Source organism: Myodes glareolus, chromosome X, assembly GCF_982192425.1.
Source record: "Myodes glareolus chromosome X, mMyoGla1.1, whole genome shotgun sequence".
Lineage (NCBI taxonomy): Eukaryota > Metazoa > Chordata > Mammalia > Rodentia > Cricetidae > Myodes > Myodes glareolus.
The window spans coordinates 52796772-52818485 of NC_142053.1; the positions used below are offsets into that span (position 1 = coordinate 52796772).

The window sequence follows — 21714 nt, forward strand, 5'->3', positions numbered from 1 at the left end:
GTTGTTCCTGTTGATTCTCCCATGTTTTTCTCACTGGTTCATGCAACCATGAAGAGGAGGAGGGCTCTTCTGTCTCTAAGGGATCTGAAGTGGGGGCTTCTGTTACCCCCCCCAACTATCCCTATTCCAAAGGGAAGACCACACTATGCCTGCCCTCGTAAATCGACCACCGGTTTGCACCAACAGATAATTCTTTCTGTCACAGTGTGTGTGTTTGTGTGTGTGGTGGTGTGTGTGTGTTGTGTATGTGTGTGTGTGGGTGGTGGTGGTGTGTGTCTGGTGTGTGTATGTGTGTGGGTGGTGGTGTGTGTGCCTGTGTGTGTATGTGTGTCGCACAGCCTGTTAAAGTGTGCTTTTCGTTCTACCTTTGTGGGGAAAATGCAGTCGCATTATGCACACACTGAAGCTGCTGGACTTGTTCATTTAGAAATTCATTTAAGCAGCTAGCCAGTGTTTCACAGAGCAACAACCTTAAGTCAATACCCAGGATACGTAAACATGTTATTTGGCCAAGGAGAATTGAGGTTCAGGTAGAACTAAGGTTGTTAATAGTCGTATTTAGCAAAAAAAAAAAAAAAAAATGCTAGATCATTCTAGCTAATGTAACTGCAAGGGTACTTAGGTATGACAGGCAGAGGCCTAAGAGTTTGTGTCTCAGGAAAGCAGCATTGGTAAAGCCAAACAAAACCATTGTTGCCTTTGAAGAGGGAAAGAAGCCAGAACCCATGGAATGCAGGTTGTCTGCAGAAGCTATAAAAGATATTCTTCCATAGACATGAAAGAAACGAGCTGTTTGATTTAGTATAGTAAGGCCCTTTCTGCATCCAAGGCTATATAATATTGTCTGTCTCATTTTAAGCCACTAAATTTATAGTGATTGTTATAGGTACAAAATATATATGCCATCCTTATTCATAATTGCCAACTCCCACCCCCCTAACTGTCTTTACTGCACATCAATGCCCTGGGGGAATTCACATTGTGTCTGACTTTTCACAGGCATTAACACCAATCCTCTGTTTCACAAATATAATTAAAATAACCCCAGTACAAAATTGGCTCACATAGATGGAGGCTTATTGTCCTTTCTTGTTGCTGTGGTGCTCCTGAGGATTGAACTCAAGTTCTTGAGCACGCAAGACAAGCAATCTGCCAGTGAATTATATCCATAGCACTGCTTAAACATTGTACTGGGAAATGGGTCTCAGCAAGTGGCCGAGGCTGACCTTAGGTTTACCATGCAGCCCAAGCTGTCCTCAGACTTACAATTCTGTTTCAGATGTCAGGGGGGGATTATATGTGTGAGCAACCATGCCCCTAACCCCAAGTATCAGTATCTTTTTACCCATTTACTTACTGATAGGATTGGTTCTTGAAATAGTTGAGATATCTGCTGGATAATCTCCTGACAATTCATTTACAAACTGAAGCCATTGAATGGCTAACAATTATTGATCAAAAGAGCCCTATGGAAAGCCTTTTATGTATTGATCTATTGATTAAATATCATCCTGAACTAAGATGCTGATCTATATTATGACTGCTAGACATGATTTACTTCCTTCAAAAATGCATTCAAGTCCAACATCGAACAATAACTATTGTTCTACCATCCAGTATTCTTATTTTCTGTGCAACCTGGACTTGTGTCTGAAATATAAAAAGGAACAATTCACAAGCATTAACCCTGAGACAAAGAGGCAGCCGTGCTCCCTTCCAGCACCTCACTCACTTTTCTCTTCCTCATCTCCCTTTGCCTCTCATGTTTGCTCATTAACTTGCACAGTGGCATACTTACTGCCATATGGCTCACAGCATCTCCTCTTGTACCTCCCAAGGAACTGCTTCTAAAGACTGAGGTCAACTTGCCACTCTACTGACCTCCATGTCCCTCAGTTAAGCCTTCTTTAACAAACTCTCTTCTAGATTAGGTTGAGCCAAGTTCTGTGTGTTCTTAAAATGGATTTTTCTTTACCCGGACTCCAGAAGCTTCATGCTACAGTTAGAATTATGGATATTCCCCAAAGTCTGTGTATCCCTTTTCGTTTATCTTCATAGGTGGGCGCTGAAAAGTTTTGTTCTGCTGTGTGTGTCCCATGATCTTGCTGCAGTCACTGGATCATGGACTAAACCCCCCAAATTGTGAGCCAAAACCCCTTTACTCTTTATAAGTTGATTACCATAGGTACTTTCTTATAGTGATGAACAGCTACTCTATTGTACGCAGGAAATTGAACCTCTCCAATCAAGACAAAGGAAATAAAGGTGGGTGAAATACCCCCAAAATATGTACTTCTAATGTGGGAAAGAGATGCTCTGGGCAGTATCTTGGACTGTTTCTACTACTTGAGATGGTACGTTTACAGAATTGGGAGAGGCCACATCTAAGAATATTTTCAGGTTATATCAAATCAGGTTATATACATACCTACAATCCCAGAACTTGGGGTACAGGGCAGAGACAGTAGAATCACCACAAGTTCAATGTTCAAGACCAGTCTGACCAGCCAAGGTTACATGGTATGATTTTCTATCTCAAAATAACAGAAAGACAGAGAAGGAGAATAAGAAGAAAAATGGTGTGAATTGGGAAAAGGGAGCTAGGAACAATGTCCTTAGGCCATGAATAATGACTGGTTTATCTTCGGGAAGTACAGCTGCTCTAACGGCAACACTGTGATTAGGACTCTTCTTTGTCCTGTGTCCAGCACAAGTCCTCCACTATACATTTGTCATAACAAAGGCATGTTTCTAAGTGATCTCAGAAGCAATTATTTCCAAATAAACTCTAAAGCACATTACTGTGTTACTGACATAAGGACAAAGTGTGTCCTACACAAAGGAAAGCATCCTATTATCCAACATGGCTTAAAGTTTTGGCTATTACTTAGTTTTGACACCATCTAGATTCTGTATAGGGTGTTGTTTGGGGAAATGCAAGGGAACAGATGGAGACACTTAAGTGCCTGGCAATATAAAGCTAAGAATGGCAGCAGCAGCTGCAAGAACCATGACAAAAATCACTGAAATTCTGAACATGGAAAATACTCCTTGAAACATTTACAATTCTAGGAGCTGAGGAGGGGAGCTAACCAGCTTTGTATGGACAAGAAATTGTAAATGCACACATGAGAGAAAGTAATAAAAGTGAATGGAATGCCAAACTTTACGTCTCAAAATATAAAGTATGAGAAGTCCATATTACTGTTTTGTTTTTGTGGGTTTTTTCGGGGGTGGGGGGGCAGTGTTTCTTATTACCTACCTATGACCTTCTGCGTCTTCATGAGAAGACCTCATCATGACCTCCATTAGTCCACAAAAATGGGGAAAGACAGGAAAATAGAAATAATTCTCTTTCTTAAATCCTCGATTAGGAAATGCTCACACCATTTCCATCCACGTTCCTGGTACCACCCTTTCCAACTTCATGTCACATATATTATATTACCCTCTTTTTACTTCTTCCTAAGCCTTTCATTTTTCTCATGTTCACCCTTCTAGTTTCTTGTCCTACACACATACTCTCTCCAAACATATACGCATACAAAGAACGAAATTGAAATCTGGAATCCACACAGTAGCAAAAATATTCAGTATTTGTCTTGAAATAATCCAAAGACAACGTGTAGGCCAGCAAAGTATCAGGAAGTAGGACACCTGCTTGCCCTTAGGCTTAAGGACTTAAGTTCAGTACTTGAAAGCCACCTGGTGGAGGGAGATGTGACAAGCTGGGCTCTGATCTTTACTGAAAAGGAACGGCCCCTACAGGAGCATATATTTGAATGTTTAGGGAGTGGCATTGTTTGAAAAAAATTAGGAAGTGTGTTCTTGTTGGGGAACGTGTGTCCTTGTTAAAGGAAGTATGTCACTGGGGGTGAGCTTTGAGGTTTCAGAAAGCCAAGCCAGGCCCAGCAGCTCTTCTCTCTTCCTGCTGCTGGTGGATCTGGATCTAGAACTCTCTCCTACTTTCCAGCATCTTGTCTGCCCACATGATACCATGCTCTCGGCCATGATGATAATGGAGTAAACCTCATAAACTGTAAGTTAACCACAATCAAAGGTTTTCCTTTACAAAAGTTGCCATGCTCATGGTGTCTCTTCACAGCAAGAACACCAAGACATTTGCCTACCTGGCATAGAAGGGTTCTCTCTCTCTCTCTCTCTCTCTCTCTCTCTCTCTCTCTCTCTCACACACACACACACACACACACACACACACACACTCTCTCTCTCTCTCTCTCTCTCTCTCTCTCACACACACACACACACAAAGACAATATACTATTTGAATCCAATTATATGACATATGGAAATGGTAAAACTATGGAGACAGAAAGAAGTTAATGCTTAGGGTTGGAGGTGTACCTCAGTCAGCAGAGTGTTTGCTAGCATACGAGACATCCTCAGTTCAAGCCCCAACACTTCAAGAGACTAGTTTTCCAGGCATGGTAATGTATGTCTGTAATACCAGCAGGAGCAGAAGGATCACTCCAAATTCTAGGCCAGTTTGGTCTACAAAGCAATTTCCATGATAGCCATGTCTAGGTAGTTAGGACTTGTCTCAAAACAATGTACAAATTAAGTGGTTTCAGGGATTGAGATAGAGAAAGATGACAGAAGTACTTTAGATAAAGCAGTGAAATATTCTGCATGATATTATGATGGCAGACACATGTCACTATATTATATATCTGAGACCTGATATAAATTCATGAGTGAGTCCCAAGATAAAGAGTAGAGTTTGGGTGATGATGCTGTGTCAATATAGATTCATCAGTTATAACAAATGCACCACTTGCACAACTACTGTTGGCAGTTGTGGAATATGCACAGAGATACAAGGTATATGGTTAGTTCCATTCTTTCCACTAACTTCCACTATGAATATAAAACTTGTCTTAAAAATAATTTTGAAATAGCCTCCTCTCTATCAAAATAGTCCCATCAACATTGAAACATGTGATACTGTCTCCCATTTTGAAAATAAAACTCCCCTATGCCCATATCATCCCATAGGTACTGTCCCATTCCTCCTCTTTTGCTACAAATAAGCTAGCATAGGTGTCTGTACTGAACGTCCTGATGTGATCTTCTTTATTTTGAAACCACTGCACTCCTTAACCTCCAAGATCCAATGACATTTCACTGCTCCACTATTGTTTCTTTCATCTCCACTGCCAATGGTCTTTATGTTGGGAAAGTGAAAAGGTTTCTGGACCTATCATCATAGAGGTCATATAATTTATCACCTGTAATCATGACTCTAATGAGAGTAAAAAGTGTGTTGTCAATCAAGTCTTGCAAAACCAACATAAACTAGAATTGTCCTGAGAAACTAAAGTTATTTGGCCTCTTTACTAATCACTTGTGTTAAGTGTCACCGACATTGCCATCTTTGAAATATCTTCATTTAATTTCCAAGAGAGCTAAGGCTTCTCATACATTTCTACCTTATTGGCTACTGCTGACCACACCAGCTTCTTAGCTTTCTTTGGCTTTGCTAGTTCATTCATATCTTGTGTAATGCAACACTGAAATGTCCCAAAGTTCATTCTTTGAATGTCTTCCCTTGGTGCCCAACAGCATTTATATTCCTTAGTCATCACATCCATTATAGCTTTAAACATACCGTCTTTACTTTGGTGTTTCCTAAATTTCTATGTCTAGTTTGGATCTCCTTCAAAAATCTGAGAAACATATGTCCAATTGCTCACTTTCAATCTACATGTAGATAGCTAAAAGGCATCTCAAACTCATTAAGTTCTGAACTGAGCTCCTGGTCTTCTCTCCAACATCTGTTCCTGCCAATCTTCACCCATGTCACTAAGGGTTCTTTATTCAAAGCCACTCAGCATCTGAATTACTGATTTCACTTTCTACTTCATGTTCAATCCACTTACGAAAGTCCTTTGCTTTACCTCCAAAACACATCTGAAAAGTGCCCACTACCACCATTATCCACAACCAACTCCTCATCCAAAACCACTATCATCAATGTGTGGGGCACTGTTGTTTTATAATTTACAAGTAAGTCTCTGAATTTCCATTCATGTTTCCCTAAAGTACAGTATTTTTGTCACACAGTAGCAAGGATCATTCATTCATCCTTTAAAAAATATATGTCAGATTACAGTGATCCATTTGTCAAAACCTTCTAATGGTTTTCAACAAGCCTCAGAACAAAATCCCAACTCCTTTTCACAGTGAGTCCCTGTCTCACATGGGCTGGCTCCTGTCTCACACACTAAAATAAGCTCTGTTCACTGTTTCTTTGCTGTCTTCATTTTTTTTTCTATAGTGCTGGGGACTGAATCCAAAATTTTATACATGGTAAGTAGTCAGCTCTACCATTCGCCAGCCACACCAGTAAATACAATTCTCTATTTTAGCCACACCAATCATATTCCTGTTTTTAAAAGCAACCCAAGAAGTTCATTTGTTCCTTCCCAGGTTTAGAATACTCTACCACATAGAGTTCTGTCTCACTCCTTCATTTCATCTCATGTATTTTACTTAAAGAGAACTTCTCTATCTCATCTAAAATAATATTCCTACATTCTAACACTCACTAGCCTCATACACTATGATTCATTCCTATCAGTTATTACCATCTATTCATTTAGTTAGTCTTCTCTCATATATTACATCCCGACTGCAGCCTCCTCTCCTCCCACTCCTCTCAGTTCCCCCTTCAGATCTACTGCTCCTCAATTTCCCTTCAGACAAGAGCAGGCTCCCCAGGGATACATCGAGGGTGTCCCTGCATGGAGGCCCAGAGAGGCCATTGCATGAAGCTGTGAAGGTGAAGCCTGGATTTCACTGGCAGCCACAAGATGTTGGGGATGAGATGCCAGAATCATGGAGAGCTGCTAACAGGGCGTGGAACCAGGTCTAGAGCGAGAAACATGTTACACTGAAAAGCTGATGGAGTTGAAGATCTGAAGAGTGTTTTGACATCGGACATGGAGACACTGAGTGTGGAGTTTGTCCTGCTGAGTTTTGGTCTTATATTGGTCCAGATTTCCTCACTATTCCCCCCTTTCTTCCCTTTTGGAATGGTAATGTATATTGTGTGCCATTGTATGTTGAAAGTATGTGATCTGCTTGTTCATTTTGATTTTACAGTAAGTTACAGCTAAGAGATTGCCATGAGTATCAGAGTTTGAACTTTGGACTTTTAAGCAGTATTGAGACTGTTACAGACTATGGGGACTCTTGAAGTTGGACTAAATGGATATTTGCATTGAGATATGGCTACAAGCCTATGGGGTCCAAGGATGGAATGTCATAGTTTGAATAGGAATGGCCTCTGTAGGCTTGTATGATTGAATGCTTGGTCATTAGGGAGTGCCGCTACTTAAGAGGGATTAGGAGTTGAGTTAGTGTGGAGTGGGCGTGGCCTTGTTATTGGAAGTGTGTCATTGGGTGAGGGTGGGCTTTGAAGTTTCAGAAACCCTGCCAGGTCCAGTGGCAATCATTCCTCCCGAAGTCTGTGGATCCGGATGGAGAAGTCTCAGCTTCTCCTCCATCATGTCAGCATATATGTTGCCATGCTCCCTGCCATGAAGAAAATGGACTAAACCTGTGAAGCTGAAAGCAAGCCCTAATCAAATACTTTCTTTTAGAAGAACTGCCATGGTCATGCTGTCTCTTCACACAAACAGAACACTGCCTAGACATATTAGGCACTTGTTGCAGTAAAAGATCATCAGAACAGCATTTTCCCATATCAGAATCTAGAGCAATATGCCTTTCTCAAATTGTCATTTAGTGTTTTTCTTTCCCATCTTCAATACACAGATATAGTCTTTTTAATATCAAGTAGCTGTTTCTAGAAGTCATAAGATATGTATAGTCCTAAATATTGCACAAGCTACAGTTGAGGCAGCTAGACAAACAAAAGATGTTGGTTTTAGAAGTATTACAACACACCATTTATGTTCTTCTGAAACCCCAACGAGGAAGAAAGCCTTATTGCCATTCTGTTCAGTGACAACTAAACTTTCCCATCATGGATCATGAATCCAATGTGTGCATCCCAGGATTAAAGCTCTGGTTAATTGAGCTAATCACTGAAGGAAAACAACACCAATCTGCCTTAGCTCCCGTGCCTCAGATTGGCGAAAGACTCCCATGGGGCAGTCTGGGTCCTCACAATCCAGCCTGCCTGAAGCATCCACAGGCCTGCCCGGGGGCCATTATGATGAGCAAGCATGTGGTGGAGAAACGAGAGAGAAAGAGAGGCAGAATGGTTCATGTGCTGTGGTAAGAAGCAGGTCTGAAGAAGCCAGGATTGTGAGAAATTGGCTGATGCTGGTGGCCTGCTTGCCACTTGGATGAGAGTGATGTCCGGGCCTGAGCTGTTGCCCATAGCCATATCTGGGTCTCTGACAGCCAAGGTCTATGCTGACATCCATGACCCATGTTGCCACACCAAAGCCACGGGGATGCCCCACTGGAGGGGGGCACAGGATGACATGGGTTGATATCCATGCCTCTGGCTCCTGATCCCACTGAAGTCCACGCAAATACTTGGAGTCTGGGCCGTTATCTGGGGCCATGTTGGTATCCAAGGGCCACTCTGCCTCAAGGGACATGCTGATCTGAGCGACCTACACTGCCACCTGAGGCCATGGTGTCATCTGAGCCCAGGTTGCTGCCATGGGCCATGTCTGAGCCCATGGTCCAGCGGTAGCCAGGGTCTGGGTTGATGTCTTTAGCTACTGTTGCCATGTGCGGCTGTGTGATGCCTGGGGTCTGGACTGCCACCTGAGATCATGCTGGTGTCTGAGGGCCTTGCTACAACTGGGACCTTACTGATATGGGTGGCCTGCACTGCTACTGGAGCCACAGTACATCCGGACCAAAGGACATATATGGGTCCATGTTCTTGCTGAAGCTGGGGTCTGTGATGATGTCCATGGCCCCTGTTACCACAGGGGTTAATAGGAACCATTCCTGTTGAATTCTGAGAGGCCTGCTGAGCTGGTTCAGTCTCTCACAGGCCCTGCCCCTCCCTAGACCCTGCAGCAGGAGAGCTGCCTGCCCCTGACCCCAGAGCTGGCCCCTGGCACTATACTTGGGAAAGTCAGATGGCCCCACCCTTCACCTAAGACATGGATCTTGAAGAGGTGGCTCTGCCCCTCACCTGAGGGAGGCACTTTCAGTGGTCGTGAATGACCAGCTCAGCTACCACCCAGACCCACATCCTGGGCCTTGGGTTGCCCCCGCCCCCCCCCCCAGCATCTACCCCATCTGTGACCTACTGGAGTGCACAAAGGAACTAGTCCTGCAGAGAGCAATAGCCACAGGATCTCCATGACTTAGGGCAAGAGTAGGATATCCAAGAGGAGTTTTGGTGAGGGTCCAGTAGTGATGGTTTTCCAGGGACCTGGAACCAGAACCTGGAACTCATTGCAAGGCACATTTTGTGAGTGGGGCTGACTGAACAAAAGGGTGTACTGCATGTTGTGTCGCAGCTCCCAATGCCACTAGGATGAAGGAAGAGGGATTGGAAAGACAGAGGAGCAAGGTGGTGATTTTGTTGTTTTGTTTTTAATTTGGGGAGGGGTCCTGCTGCAGGGGTGGGGGATGTATATGGAGTGACTGGTTGAGTGGGATTGGGATTCATGATGTGAAATTCTCAAAGAATCAATAAAGAAGTATGTTTTTAAAAATCTACAGATGGAAGACTTTGTATGCTTATCATAACACTTCATCTGAGAGAGCTATTGAATGGGTTTTCTTGAAAATACTCACTGCCGTGACAAAAACAATTATGTGCAAACTTCAAGGCCTTTAAGTAGCATCTAAGTAGCAGTTAAGAGTCTATACAAAGAGATGGCACTACCTGACTAAACGTTCAAGAGATGGAATTCCCAGAGTTTATTACACAAAAGAGTAATAACACAGGCTCCTCTTCCTTCTGTGTCAGCTTCATTTCTTTGTTCTGGGCCTCACCTTCCCACAGCCCAGGTGTCTAAGAGATCTATTCAACAAGTTCCTCAAAGACACATTGAAGAGTCACAAGTTTTTAGCCTCGCCTCTATAAATAACATGCTTTCATACAGACTTCAGGCCTTCATTTCTATCCAAGATTTTTTTTATTAATTTTATCCCCAACCTGCATGTTAACAATATCATTTCGTGTATCCAACTACCCAGTTTAATGAAGGTGTCTTTTCTTGTGATGTCATACACTAATATAACACCTGTGTACCACTAAAATAGCCAGGAGTCAATGTTCTAAACCTCTAGTGGCCAGCAGTTTCCCATGTTGTAACTTTAGTTACAACTTATTTCTATCTATTGAAATGGTCTTTCACTTTAAGGTCAATACCTATTGTTGCTATAGGTTCTGGATCAGAAGTATCATCTGTGAGGTTCAATACCAGGTTGGATTTGCCCACCCGACTCTTGACAATGATGAAGGTCTTCAGAGTGATCAGTGTTCAATGTGCACTCATTCCAGTCTGACCCCAGCTAGGCTCCTGTGCTCAGCCCTTCATGAGGAGGATGGTCCATGCCTGCGCTGATGCTTTCTTTTTTAGATTTAAACTGGTTCAGAGCAATCTACCTACTTTTCTCTATTTTAAGTATTTGTATGTATTTCAATTAAAATGGAAGGGACAAAAAGAGAGCATGATACTTTCCACTGATTATATATCCAGCTTATTTTCAATTCACACTTGATGAAAATGTTGGAATTTAGTTTGGAGCTCCTTTTCTGTTTTTGTTTTCAACTTTTTAGACAGTGTCTCCCCGTGGAATTAGTCTGGTTCAAAGTGATGGTCCTCATGCCTCAGTTTCGCAAGTGCGGGAATGCACTGTATAGGAACAGGTCTGGCTTGTTTGTTTATTTCATAGACAAAAATTCTAATGTATGATCATATACAACATTTTACTTTGAGGTATGTATACATTGTGGAATGGTTAAATTCAGTTAATCTTTAATAACTTGTCTTTTTCTGATTAGAACCAGACATAGATCTCATTCTTTTAGCATTTTTCCAAGTATACAATATATTATTATTAGCTATAGTTACCATGAGGAACAACTGATCCCTTGAACTTATTTTTCCTATCTAACCAAATATTTATAACTTTTGACCAAGTATCTGTAGCCACCATTCAACTCCTTCTGTGAATTTAACTCCATTACATTCTACATAAAAGTGTGAGCATACATTATTCATCTTCCTTTGCCTGCTCATTTCCTCCAGGCTCACCCATAACATCCTCCAGCTTCCGCCACACTGTCACAAATGCAAGGATTCTTTTCTCACAAAATGGTGAACAGAATTGTTGTTAGACTACATTTGTTTCTAAATCCGAAGTTCACTGCACATAGCGCTACAATAAGTAGTGAAGTGCAGATAGCTTTGTAGCATACTGGCTTCATTTCCTTTGGTATTGTTGTCTAGCAATTCCTCGGAGATCAAACTGCCCAACTTGAAGGAAAGCTCCTTAAGACACGGGATTTTTAAAGGAGGTGAAACAACTGGATGTTCTAAGGCAGGTATGGGAATCATCCTGTCCTTTAGTGAAGCTCTCAGAGCACAGGAAGAACACAATTTAGACGACCTGAGAAGTCCCTGATACAGACTTCTGCTGAGAGCAGAGTCGCTAGCTCTCAGCCCCATTCCCAAGCATATACAAGCTGGAAGGACTACTGAGAGACTCTCAGACCAGACAAGTCACTTAGAAGACACAGAGAAGTCGAGCTGCCTGGAAGAGGCAGACCAGCCATGCTGCTTGGAAGACTCAAAGAATAGCCAGGTTGCTTTGGAAGAGGGTCAGAGTACCTGAGCTGCCTGGAAAGGACTCTCTCCAATTAGTGCCACCGGCAGCTGTGTACTATGCTCCAGATTTCTTAATTTTGTAGGCTGCTATGTAGGGTGGGATTTGGTGATAGAGCTGTTTTTCGTAACCCCTCATCCACGTTCTTAAAAGTAACCCCAATAAAATTAATTGGCTCACCAAGATGGACATTGTATCCTTACTTTGACCTGTTGTCCATTCCCATTTATTCACATCTCCCCAGAAATCTGTCACACAACAGATACACCCACATGTGAGTTGTTGGATCATATTTTATCTTTTAAGTGATCTGTTTCATTTTCTGTGTTATATTATTCATTTACTTCCTCAACAACCATGTAAAAAAGTTCCCTTTTCTTTATATCCTCATCAAGTCTAGTTATCTCTTCTCCCTCCTCCTTCCCCAACCCTTCTGTCTCTGTCTGTCTGCTCTCCGTCTCTGTGTGTGTGTGTGTGTGTGTGTGTGTGTGTGTGCGTGTGTACAGACACGTGCTGGGCATGTATGTGTGGACAGGCACGCACTGGGCATGTATGTGGAAGTGTGTGTGTGTGTGTGTGTGTGTGTGTGTGTGTGTGTGTGTGGACAGGCACGCACTGGGCATGTATGTGGAAGTGTGTGTGTGTGTGTGTGTGTGGACAGGCATGCACTGGGCATGTATGTGGAAGTCTGAGGACAACCGCCAGCATGAGTTCTTCCCTTCTATCTTTTTTTTTATTAATTTTTATGGAGCTCTACCTTTTTCTCTGCTCCCTTTATCTTCTTTAAGACAGAAGCTCTTCTTCTTTACTATTGCATACACCAGGCTAGCTACTTGGCTTCCTGGCTTGATGTAGGTGGGTCATCTGTCTATGTGTTACTTTCACTGATTAATAAAGAAACTGCCTTGGCTTTTTGATAGGGTAGAATTTAGATAGGTGGAGTAGACCGAACAGAATGCTGGGAGAAAGAAAGCAGAGTCAGGCAGATGCCATTATTCCCCTTCCCGAGATGGACGCTGGCTAGCCTCATGCCGGTAAGCCATGACCTCATGGTGGCATACAGATTATTAGAAATGGGTTAGTCAAGATGTGAGAGTTAGCCAATAAGAGGCTAGAGATAACGGGGCAGGCAGTGTTTAAAAGAATACAGTTTCCAAGTAATTATTTCGGGTAAAGCTAGCCAGGTGGTGGGAAGCAGCCCATCACTCCTTTTACAACAAGTGGCTAGCTGGGATCCGGGCGGGAATGCAGCCTGCTGCTCCTTTTATAAGTGGCACCCAGAGTGGTGTCCAACGTGGTAACTAACTCCATGTAAAATCTAAGAGGTCTTAAAAAGAAATTCTAGACACAAATACAGAGTTTTGCAGAGCTTTTTGCTGTTTGCTAGGGCATGCTGTAGAGAGATTTCCTGACTCAGCAACAGCAGCAGAAAAAAAGCCATGCCATTTTAAAATGCAGTTTTCTGGGCTGTGCCACCAGTGCAAACTCTTGCTTTAAAGCATTTCAATGGCTTTTATGGGACTGGATGTTTGTGTGCCCACTCTGTTATTCCATTGGGACACTTTAAGAACTAACCACACCCATCCTAGCCACTTTTGACCCTCCCCCCGCCGCCATCTTGTGTGTGTGTGTGTATGTGTGTGTGTGGGTGCGTGTGCGTGTGTGTGTTTGTCTCGTCTCGTGTGCACGTGTGTCTTTGTTCTCTCTCTGTTTTTCTCTTCTTTAAGCAATAAATGTCTCCCTCTTCTTTAAATAATACTATGTCCTATGAGCCTTTTATCCGCCATAACCGCCCGCCTGACTCCCCCGGCCGCATGGCGCTGCAGGGACTCACGGCCATCCTTGTCAGACTCTGTGAGCCGCGGGGCCATCCCATCATCATTATTTTTAAAAATACCAAGAGCGGATGTCCCAGGCAGCTTGCAGAGCAGCTGCAAGTGGCAGCGCCATGCGGCAGGGGAGTCAGGGTCCCCGGGCGAGTGGCAGAGTCAAACGGCTGGATACGGTGGATGACAGAGTAAATAGACATAAGGCTATACATAAAGCTAGATATTTATTACTTAAAGAAAGGAAAACATAGACAAACATAGGAAAAAGACACATATACACATATACACACACGTGCGCACATGCACCCCCACACACACACACACACATGAGAGAGAGAGAGAGAGAGAGAGAGAGAAGATGGCGGCAGGGGGAGGGTCAAAAGTGGCTGGGATGGGCGTGGTTAGTTCTTAAAGTGTCTCAATGGAATAACACGCTTGGGATCAGGAAGAAAGTACTCTGAGACCATGCCAATGGCTCAGCACTCGAAATGGTACATTCACCATTTTGAAATTTGAGAGTTGGAGCCAACATCAGGAGCAGCCCGCCGCTCTGCAGCTCAGAGGCACAATTGATTCAGAGTCACAAGCAGCTCCGCCATGCTAGTGATGCAATGTGCAAGGCTCAGAGGCACGAGCAGCTCCGCCATGTAGGACTCGGTGGGGCAAGCCTGCAGTACCTGTTTTTGACCTAGGAATATCACTGCTTAGATTCTTAAGCACTTAATAACTTAAAAGCACAAAGCAAAAATGTTCCTGGACAGTAAAAAAGTTACAGGCAATGCAATAGGACAGATTCAGACATAAAAGACCTCTAAATGGGTCATAGTTTTAGGCATATGTAGGCTTGGGAGAGAGAAGAAAAAGAATATAGAGAATAAGGTTAATAATGCCTTAAAAAAAGGGTAAAGTCTTTAAAGAGACAGAGTTATAGATTAAAAGAAATAAAGAAAAATAAGCCACGTAAAAATGGAAAATTCACAGAGAGTTTGGATTCTGTATATTGTGTTTTCTTTGAATTTTTTGACTGTGAAGGAGCTAATTACAGACAGACATTTCATTGTATGGGCTGCTAGGCTAAACCACCATGTATACTATTATAAAAGTATTATGACTTCAGAATTTGGGTCGAACGAAGGACATGATGCTTTGGAAAAGAGGGTCTTCTTTTGTTTTCACAGAGGATGAGACCCTGTGGATTGCTTCTATCCCAATATGGCATGATAGACCACGTCCTCCTGAAAAGTTTCTGTGAACACCCTCAAAAAATTACTTTACTCAACTGCCGACTGAGATGAACCTAGCACACAGGTTATACCATGAAAGACCTAATTAACAGTGCCCCCATACAACAGGAAGAAGTTTGGAGAGAAATAACTGCACCCATATTCCCAAATATTGCTTATAAATGTTCTTTTATAAAGGGGGATGATATGATATAGATAGGAATAGCTTACATTGATATAAATTTTGCTTCATTGATATAAATTTAAGGTCAATTTTGTTTTATATATATATATGTATTTCTGATCTTGATTAAGGTGTTGTGATTGTGTAGTTCACTTAAAAATGTAATGTATAATTAAGAAATATAGGTTGTTAACGGATAATCATCGATAATAATCAAGCTTGTAGTCATGTTAGTTAAATTTTCTAGATGTGCATAGATATATTCCAGATAGGCATTCTTCATAGCTTTCAAAGACTATAAAATATGGCATTTAATAAGTTTGGGTTTTTCATGACAATGAGACACGTCTGCTCCTGGTAGCACCAATCTACTTCAAGAGGAAGATAGACATCGAAGAGGCTCCTTATGGAGTTGGTTAGCCATTTGGGCAAGAAACTGCTCTTGCCTGGACTGATGCATAAACTGGACACAAAGAACCTGCAGAGAGAGGACTGCTGAACTTGCCTAAAGTTGAGATGGTCTTTCGAGGTTCCTGATTCATGAAAGAGTCTGCGAGACATTCTGCAGGACACAGCAGATAGTGACTGAACTGCTTTTGAAATTTCCTGCTTCACAGAAATGTCTGCTGGATACTATGGGCCTGAAGGCTGAAGATAGATGCCCCAACGGTACAGAGGAACTTTGGGGGACTGTACAGGCAGCGAGATGTCTCTGCCATTTCTAGAGTTTGGAAGTTGCTTACTTTTTGTTTACTTAGGTAGTACTATATCCTTCTGGAATCTTTGATGGAGTTGAAGAATAAATAGTTATAGTTTTCCTTAGTTATGATAAAAGATAAAGTAGATATAAATATTGTAATTGTAATTCTTGCTTGATAACTGTTTTGCTATATGTAATTTTACTATGTTAAAGTAAAAGCCTTTCTTTTTTGTTTAAATAGAAAAAGGGGGAATGATGTAGGTGGATCATCTGTGTATGTGTTACTTTCATTGGTTAATAAAGAAACTGCCTAGGCTTTTTGATAGGGCAGAATTTAGATAGGTGGAGTAGACTGAACAGAATGCTGGGAGAAAGAAAGCAGAGTCACGCAGACGCCGTTATTCCCCTTCCTGAGATGGACGCTGGTTAGACTCATGCTGGTAAGCCACGACCTCGTGGTGGCATACAGATTATTAGAAATGGGTTAGTCAAGATATGAGAGTTAGCCAATAAGAGGCTAGAGATAATGGGCCAGGCAGTGTTTAAAAGAATACAGTTACGTGTAATTATTTCAGGTAAAGCTAGCCAGGTGGCAGAAAGCGGCCCGTGGCTCCTTTTACAAGTGGCTAGCCGGGATCTGGGCAGGAATGCAGCCTGCTGCTCCTTTTACACTGGTTCTGTTTTCCATCTTGCTGTAGGGGTTCTGGGACTACAGATACATGCTACCATGTCTGCAATTACAAGGACTCTGGGGCTCTGGACTTGGGTCCTCATGCTAGCACAGCCAGCACTGTTCCCAGCTCCTTACTACGGAGAAAATGGAGAATATATATATATATATATATAGATAGATAGATAGATAGATAGATAGATAGATAGATAGTTCAGGGTATTCTTATGGCAGTAAATAATTTCTAAATGAACAAGTATGCACAGAAATAAAAATAAGAATTACATGGATTTTGGTTTGGAAACTACAATTATTAAGTGACTACAGTAAATTATATAAAATTATATAAAATAGAGCCCACCATTTGCAACTTGAAATCTTATATTCAGCCAAATGATATTTCTTGAGTAAATGTGAAATACTTTTTACAGGAAAAAAAATTGAAAGAATTTAATGCTGTTAAGCCTTTCCTTAAAAAAAAGTGTTAAAACAAATTCTTCAGAAAAAATGGAAGTTGCATAAGTTAGAAATGTAGATCTATATTATTAGAACATGAAGTTGTTGAAGAATAGGTAAATTAAATTTTAATATATTTTATTTTTAACAGTTGATTGGTAAATAACATTTGTCCAAACTAACAATCAAAACTAATGCATTTCATAATTATTGCTCATGAATATTTGATATGAATGAGGCAGTGTATCAATGGATAGGAGGAACAATTTAATTCTTTGTCATAAAGCACGTGAAATACCTATGCAGCAGCACAGTATCACTTGAAATGCAATGCAAATAGAATAACCAAAATCCAAGAAAAGTATAAATTAATGAGTTAAAATAGTAAATGGAATAATTTTGTAAATGCTAAATTAAAAACAGACAAGGTAAAAAGAAAAAAATCATGAAGATAAGAACATGGAAACATCTAAAATGTAGTAACAAAGGAGGTAGGTAATAATCCAAACATCTCAATACTTATTGTAAATATTCTAAAGTTTTAATCATGTGTACTTGTGTGCATGTCTGTGTGTGTGTATGTGCACAGGAGTGCAAGTCCCTAGGAGGCTAGAAAGTTTCTGATCCCCTAGAGCTGGAGTGACTGCAGCAAACCAAACTCCAAGTTCTCTGAGCTGTACCTGATCTCAACTACTAAGCCACTTCTCCAGACTCCAAAACTCACTGTAAATGTGAATTTTCTGAACACTCTAATCAAAAGATAGATACATTCAGCATGCATAAAAACAAATGAAGATGGAACTATCTTTTTTACAGGAATCTACGTTAGGGACTGGTGAGTAAAGAGGGCTTGTTCTGTGTTGTAAAATAGAAGGCCCAGGAAGCCTCGTTTTAAAATGGTGCAGTTTTTTATAGGGCTGTTGAGTCAGGAAATACTCTCTGTGGCATGCCTCGCACAAACAGCAAAAAGCTGTGTTAAACTCTCTCTCCTTTTTAAGCCCTGACAGGTTTTACGTGGAGTTAGTAGACCACACTGGAGCACCACTCTGTTGTAACAGGGGAGCGGGCTGCTTTTTGCCCCGCACAGCTCCCGGCAGCCTGGCTAGCTTTACCCAAAATAATTACACAGAAACTGTATTCATTTAAACACTGCCTGGCCCATTAGTTCTAGCCTCTTATTGGCTAACTCTCACATCTTGCTTTAACCCATATCTAATAATCTATGTATCACCACATGACTGTGGCTTACTGGCAGAGATTCAGCATGTCTGACCTGGCGGCTGTCTCCATGGCGGCTGTCTCTGTCTCTGCCTCCTTTCTCCCAGCATTCTGTTCTGTCTACTCCGCCTATCTAAGCTGCTGTCCTATCAAAAGACCAAGTCAGTCTCTTTATTTAACCAATGAAAGCAACACATAGAAAGAAGACCCACCTATACCAGTTCTGCAATCATGAGAACCAGAGTTGCAATCCCAGCAACCACATAATAAGCCTGATATCCCCATAAACACAAGGAATCCTAGCTCCGAGGGCTGTAAGGACATGAGGATTGTTGGGGCTTGTTGGCCCAAGTTTATAGGTGAGATTCCTACCTCAAAGGAAAAATCAGAGCATGATAAGAGTGCTCTCTTCTGATTGCTGCATTCACATGTGCATGTGCTACATCCACGGCTGTCTTGCCAGTGTAGCAGAAATGCTGACTAGGCAGGCAAGTGTTGCCGGAGGATTGGGATTTGTGCTTCTCGGAGCTGTGTGTTCCAGACGATCCCTTGGCAATCAGTTGTGGTGTAATGCCACCTGAGTCGCCATTTGTACTGACTCGACCTAGCTGTCCTTAGAAGCCATATGTGTGTCTTTTTCTTTTTCTTTATGTTCTTTGTGATCCTTGCATATTGCTAACAGATCAGACTATTCCAGGCAGTTGCGGATACAAACAAGACTGCTGAGGACACTTTAGAATTCTGCTCCACTATTAATTAAAGCCTTAAAAGAAGTAGCTAGTTCTGGGAATTGGCAGGGTCATCATTAGGACAATTCCCTGATGATGTGGAACAAAAGGAGTTAATTTTACTAGGAAAAACCTTGGAAGCCTTAGGCATTTGACTGAGAAACATATACAGTTGTAAATAGAAGGCCTATGAAACCTTTCTTGTGGGAAGAAAAAGACCTAACCTAAGCTGACAATATCTGAGCCTGAGAATTGAGAAGGGAGGAGAGTTGACGTTAGTGATATAAAGTAAACTTCAGAGAGATTCAAGACTATGTATTAGAAATTTCCTAGCAGAAAGCTTTCCCAAGGAGATAGTAGTCTTTTTTTCTCACCCAGGCACACAAGGTCACTTAGCTCAAACCAGCTAGCCACCTGCAAGCTGATAAAGATGGTCTAGCTCAAGGGCAATAGTCTCTCTGAAAGCAAGAAAGAAGAGTTTATTTTACAAAATATGAAAGAGCAAAAGTCCTTGTGCCCAAGTCAAAGCATCTTCAAAGATTCTTTTTGTAAACTATTTTATGCTGTTCTTTTCTGTTTTATGATTTGATGATGTATGCCGCCAAGTTCTTTGACTGTAAAAAAAGTATATAATCCTGCACTGAAAAAAGTAAAAATGCAGCAGCATTTTCAAAATACACTGAGAGTGACTGTCTGTCAATTTCCTCCGCCGTATCCTGAAATCTTCTGTCCTTCGTCCTGTTCCCCCATGGTCTGAGTGGCTCCCCTGAGCCGGTCTGTAGCATGCATGCACACACATGTATACACAGATCGCACCTACACATAAACACATACATAAGTAACATAAAAATATCTTCAAATTTTTACTTCATACAGAAAGGCAATAATCTTTTCAATGTATGTCTGTGTTCTGTTTACAAGTATTTTATTGGGCATTGAAAAATTTATGTTCTTCAGAGATATTGGCCTGTCTGGAACTTTCTTTTTTGCTGTTTCTTTACTTGCTTTGGGTACTATAGTGATAGTGGCTTCACGGAAGCTGGGGAGTGCTCCTCTGCTTCTATCATTTTGAATGGTTTAGGGAGGACTGGCTGTAGAGCTTTTATGAATGTCTGGTAGATAGAATTCTGATATGCATCCATCTGGCTCTGGAGTTCTTTTTGCTGGTAAGCTTTTTATTATTATTTATTATTGTTTCAATTTCCTTCTTTGTTACGGGTCTGTTTAGGTTGTTGATTGCTTCTTGGTTTAATTTTGATAGCTTTCTGAATCTAGAAATTCATCCACTTTTGGGGTGGGGGTTTCACAACTTAATGGACTACAGGTTTTTAAAGCATTCCCTTATCTATCTGAGTTTACCTGTTGTCTGCTGTAATGCTTCCCTGTTCATTTTTGATTCTGTTGATTCAGTCCCTCTCTTTTGGTTAGGTGAGCCAAGCATTTATCAGTTGTGTTTATCTTCTCAAAGAACCAGCTCTTGGATTCATTGATTCTTTGTATTGTTTTTCTTTTTTTATATTTCATTAATGCATTCTTTTCCCATTTCCCTTTACTCCCTCCAAAACCTGCAATATGCCCTCTCTTGTCCTCTTTAAAATTCATGGCCCCCTTTTTTCATACACCTTTAATCCCAGCACTGGGGAGGCACAGACAGATCTCTGTGAGTTTGAGGCCAGCTTGGGCTACAGAGAGTTCCAGGACAGGCTCCAAAGATACACAGAGAAACCCTGTCTTGAGAAACCAAAAAAAAAAAAAAACCAAACTAAAACAACAAAAAAACTGTTGTTACATAAAACCATGTATATGCACATCACATCTCAAGACTCCTTCATCAGTACTTTGCATGCTTTATGACAAAGTACATACATTTATAAATACATAAATACAACCTGCTTAGTCTATATAATGATAACCAATTAGTGTGCTCTTCCTTGTGAAAAACTATTTCTCCTACTCTCAGCATCCCATTCCTTTGCTGTCGATAGTTCTTTGTGTAGGATTGAGGTCTCTTGGGCTTTCCCTGGTCATGTTAGCATGTGTATTGGTCTCCTTGTTCAGCTCATGTTTAGGCAGTCATGATGATGAGGCTTTATGGGTGTAGTAGCTTCTGACATTACTAGGAGACACAATCTCACAGCAAACTCCCTGAGTCAGTCAGGACTACATAGTGATACCCTGTCTCAAAGAACAAAAACAGTATAGTTATACTGAATAGTACCTAAAGTCAAATTGATCTAATCGATATCTATAGAGTATTTCTTCTATAAATACCAAGATACACATTATGCTCAATCTCCTAAGAAACACTATCAAAATGCACTATATTATGAGCTATAAACTATAAGTTAGCACACTTAAGAGAACAAACAAAATTCATTTCAGAATACAATGTAATAAAATAAATCAATAAAATGAATACAGATTCTAAATAAATTAATAAAAGACAAATTAGGAAAAAAAATTTTAAAAATTTACTTTAAAAAGAATAATAAAAATGAAACACCAAAATCCTTGAAATAAGATACTGCTTAACAGTAAAATTATAGACTTGTGTGCATACATTAGGAAAGGAATGCCTTATCATCACTAACCTAATACTCCATCTTAGAAAACTAGAAAAGAGTATAGTAAGAACAAACGAGAGAACTACAAATTAATAAAACACTGAGAAAAATAAGATATTAAAGCAGGAAGGGGATTTGATAGAAGGGAGAAAAGTTTCAGTTTAAAAGTTTTGATGAGCTACTAAATATTTGAAAAATAAATGTAATATTTATATTAAATATTAATAATAGTCCTTCACAAGATTGTAAAAAAAAGTATGTGGAGAATACTGCCCAACTTATTTCATAAAGCTAAAATTATTAGCTAGGTAAAAAGTCCAGACAAGTTACCACAAGAAGAAAA

General features: G+C 40.9%; 1 protein-coding gene and 1 pseudogene across 6 annotated transcripts in view; both read right to left on the bottom strand.

The window, feature by feature from the left end:
• Armcx5 (armadillo repeat containing X-linked 5) overlaps window positions 1-21714 on the bottom strand; it is a 64815-nt gene that overhangs the window by 3227 nt on the left and 39874 nt on the right. The gene's annotated exons all lie outside the window — the stretch shown is intronic.
• LOC148117318 (ras-related protein Rab-18 pseudogene) lies at window positions 9287-10451 on the bottom strand (annotated as a pseudogene).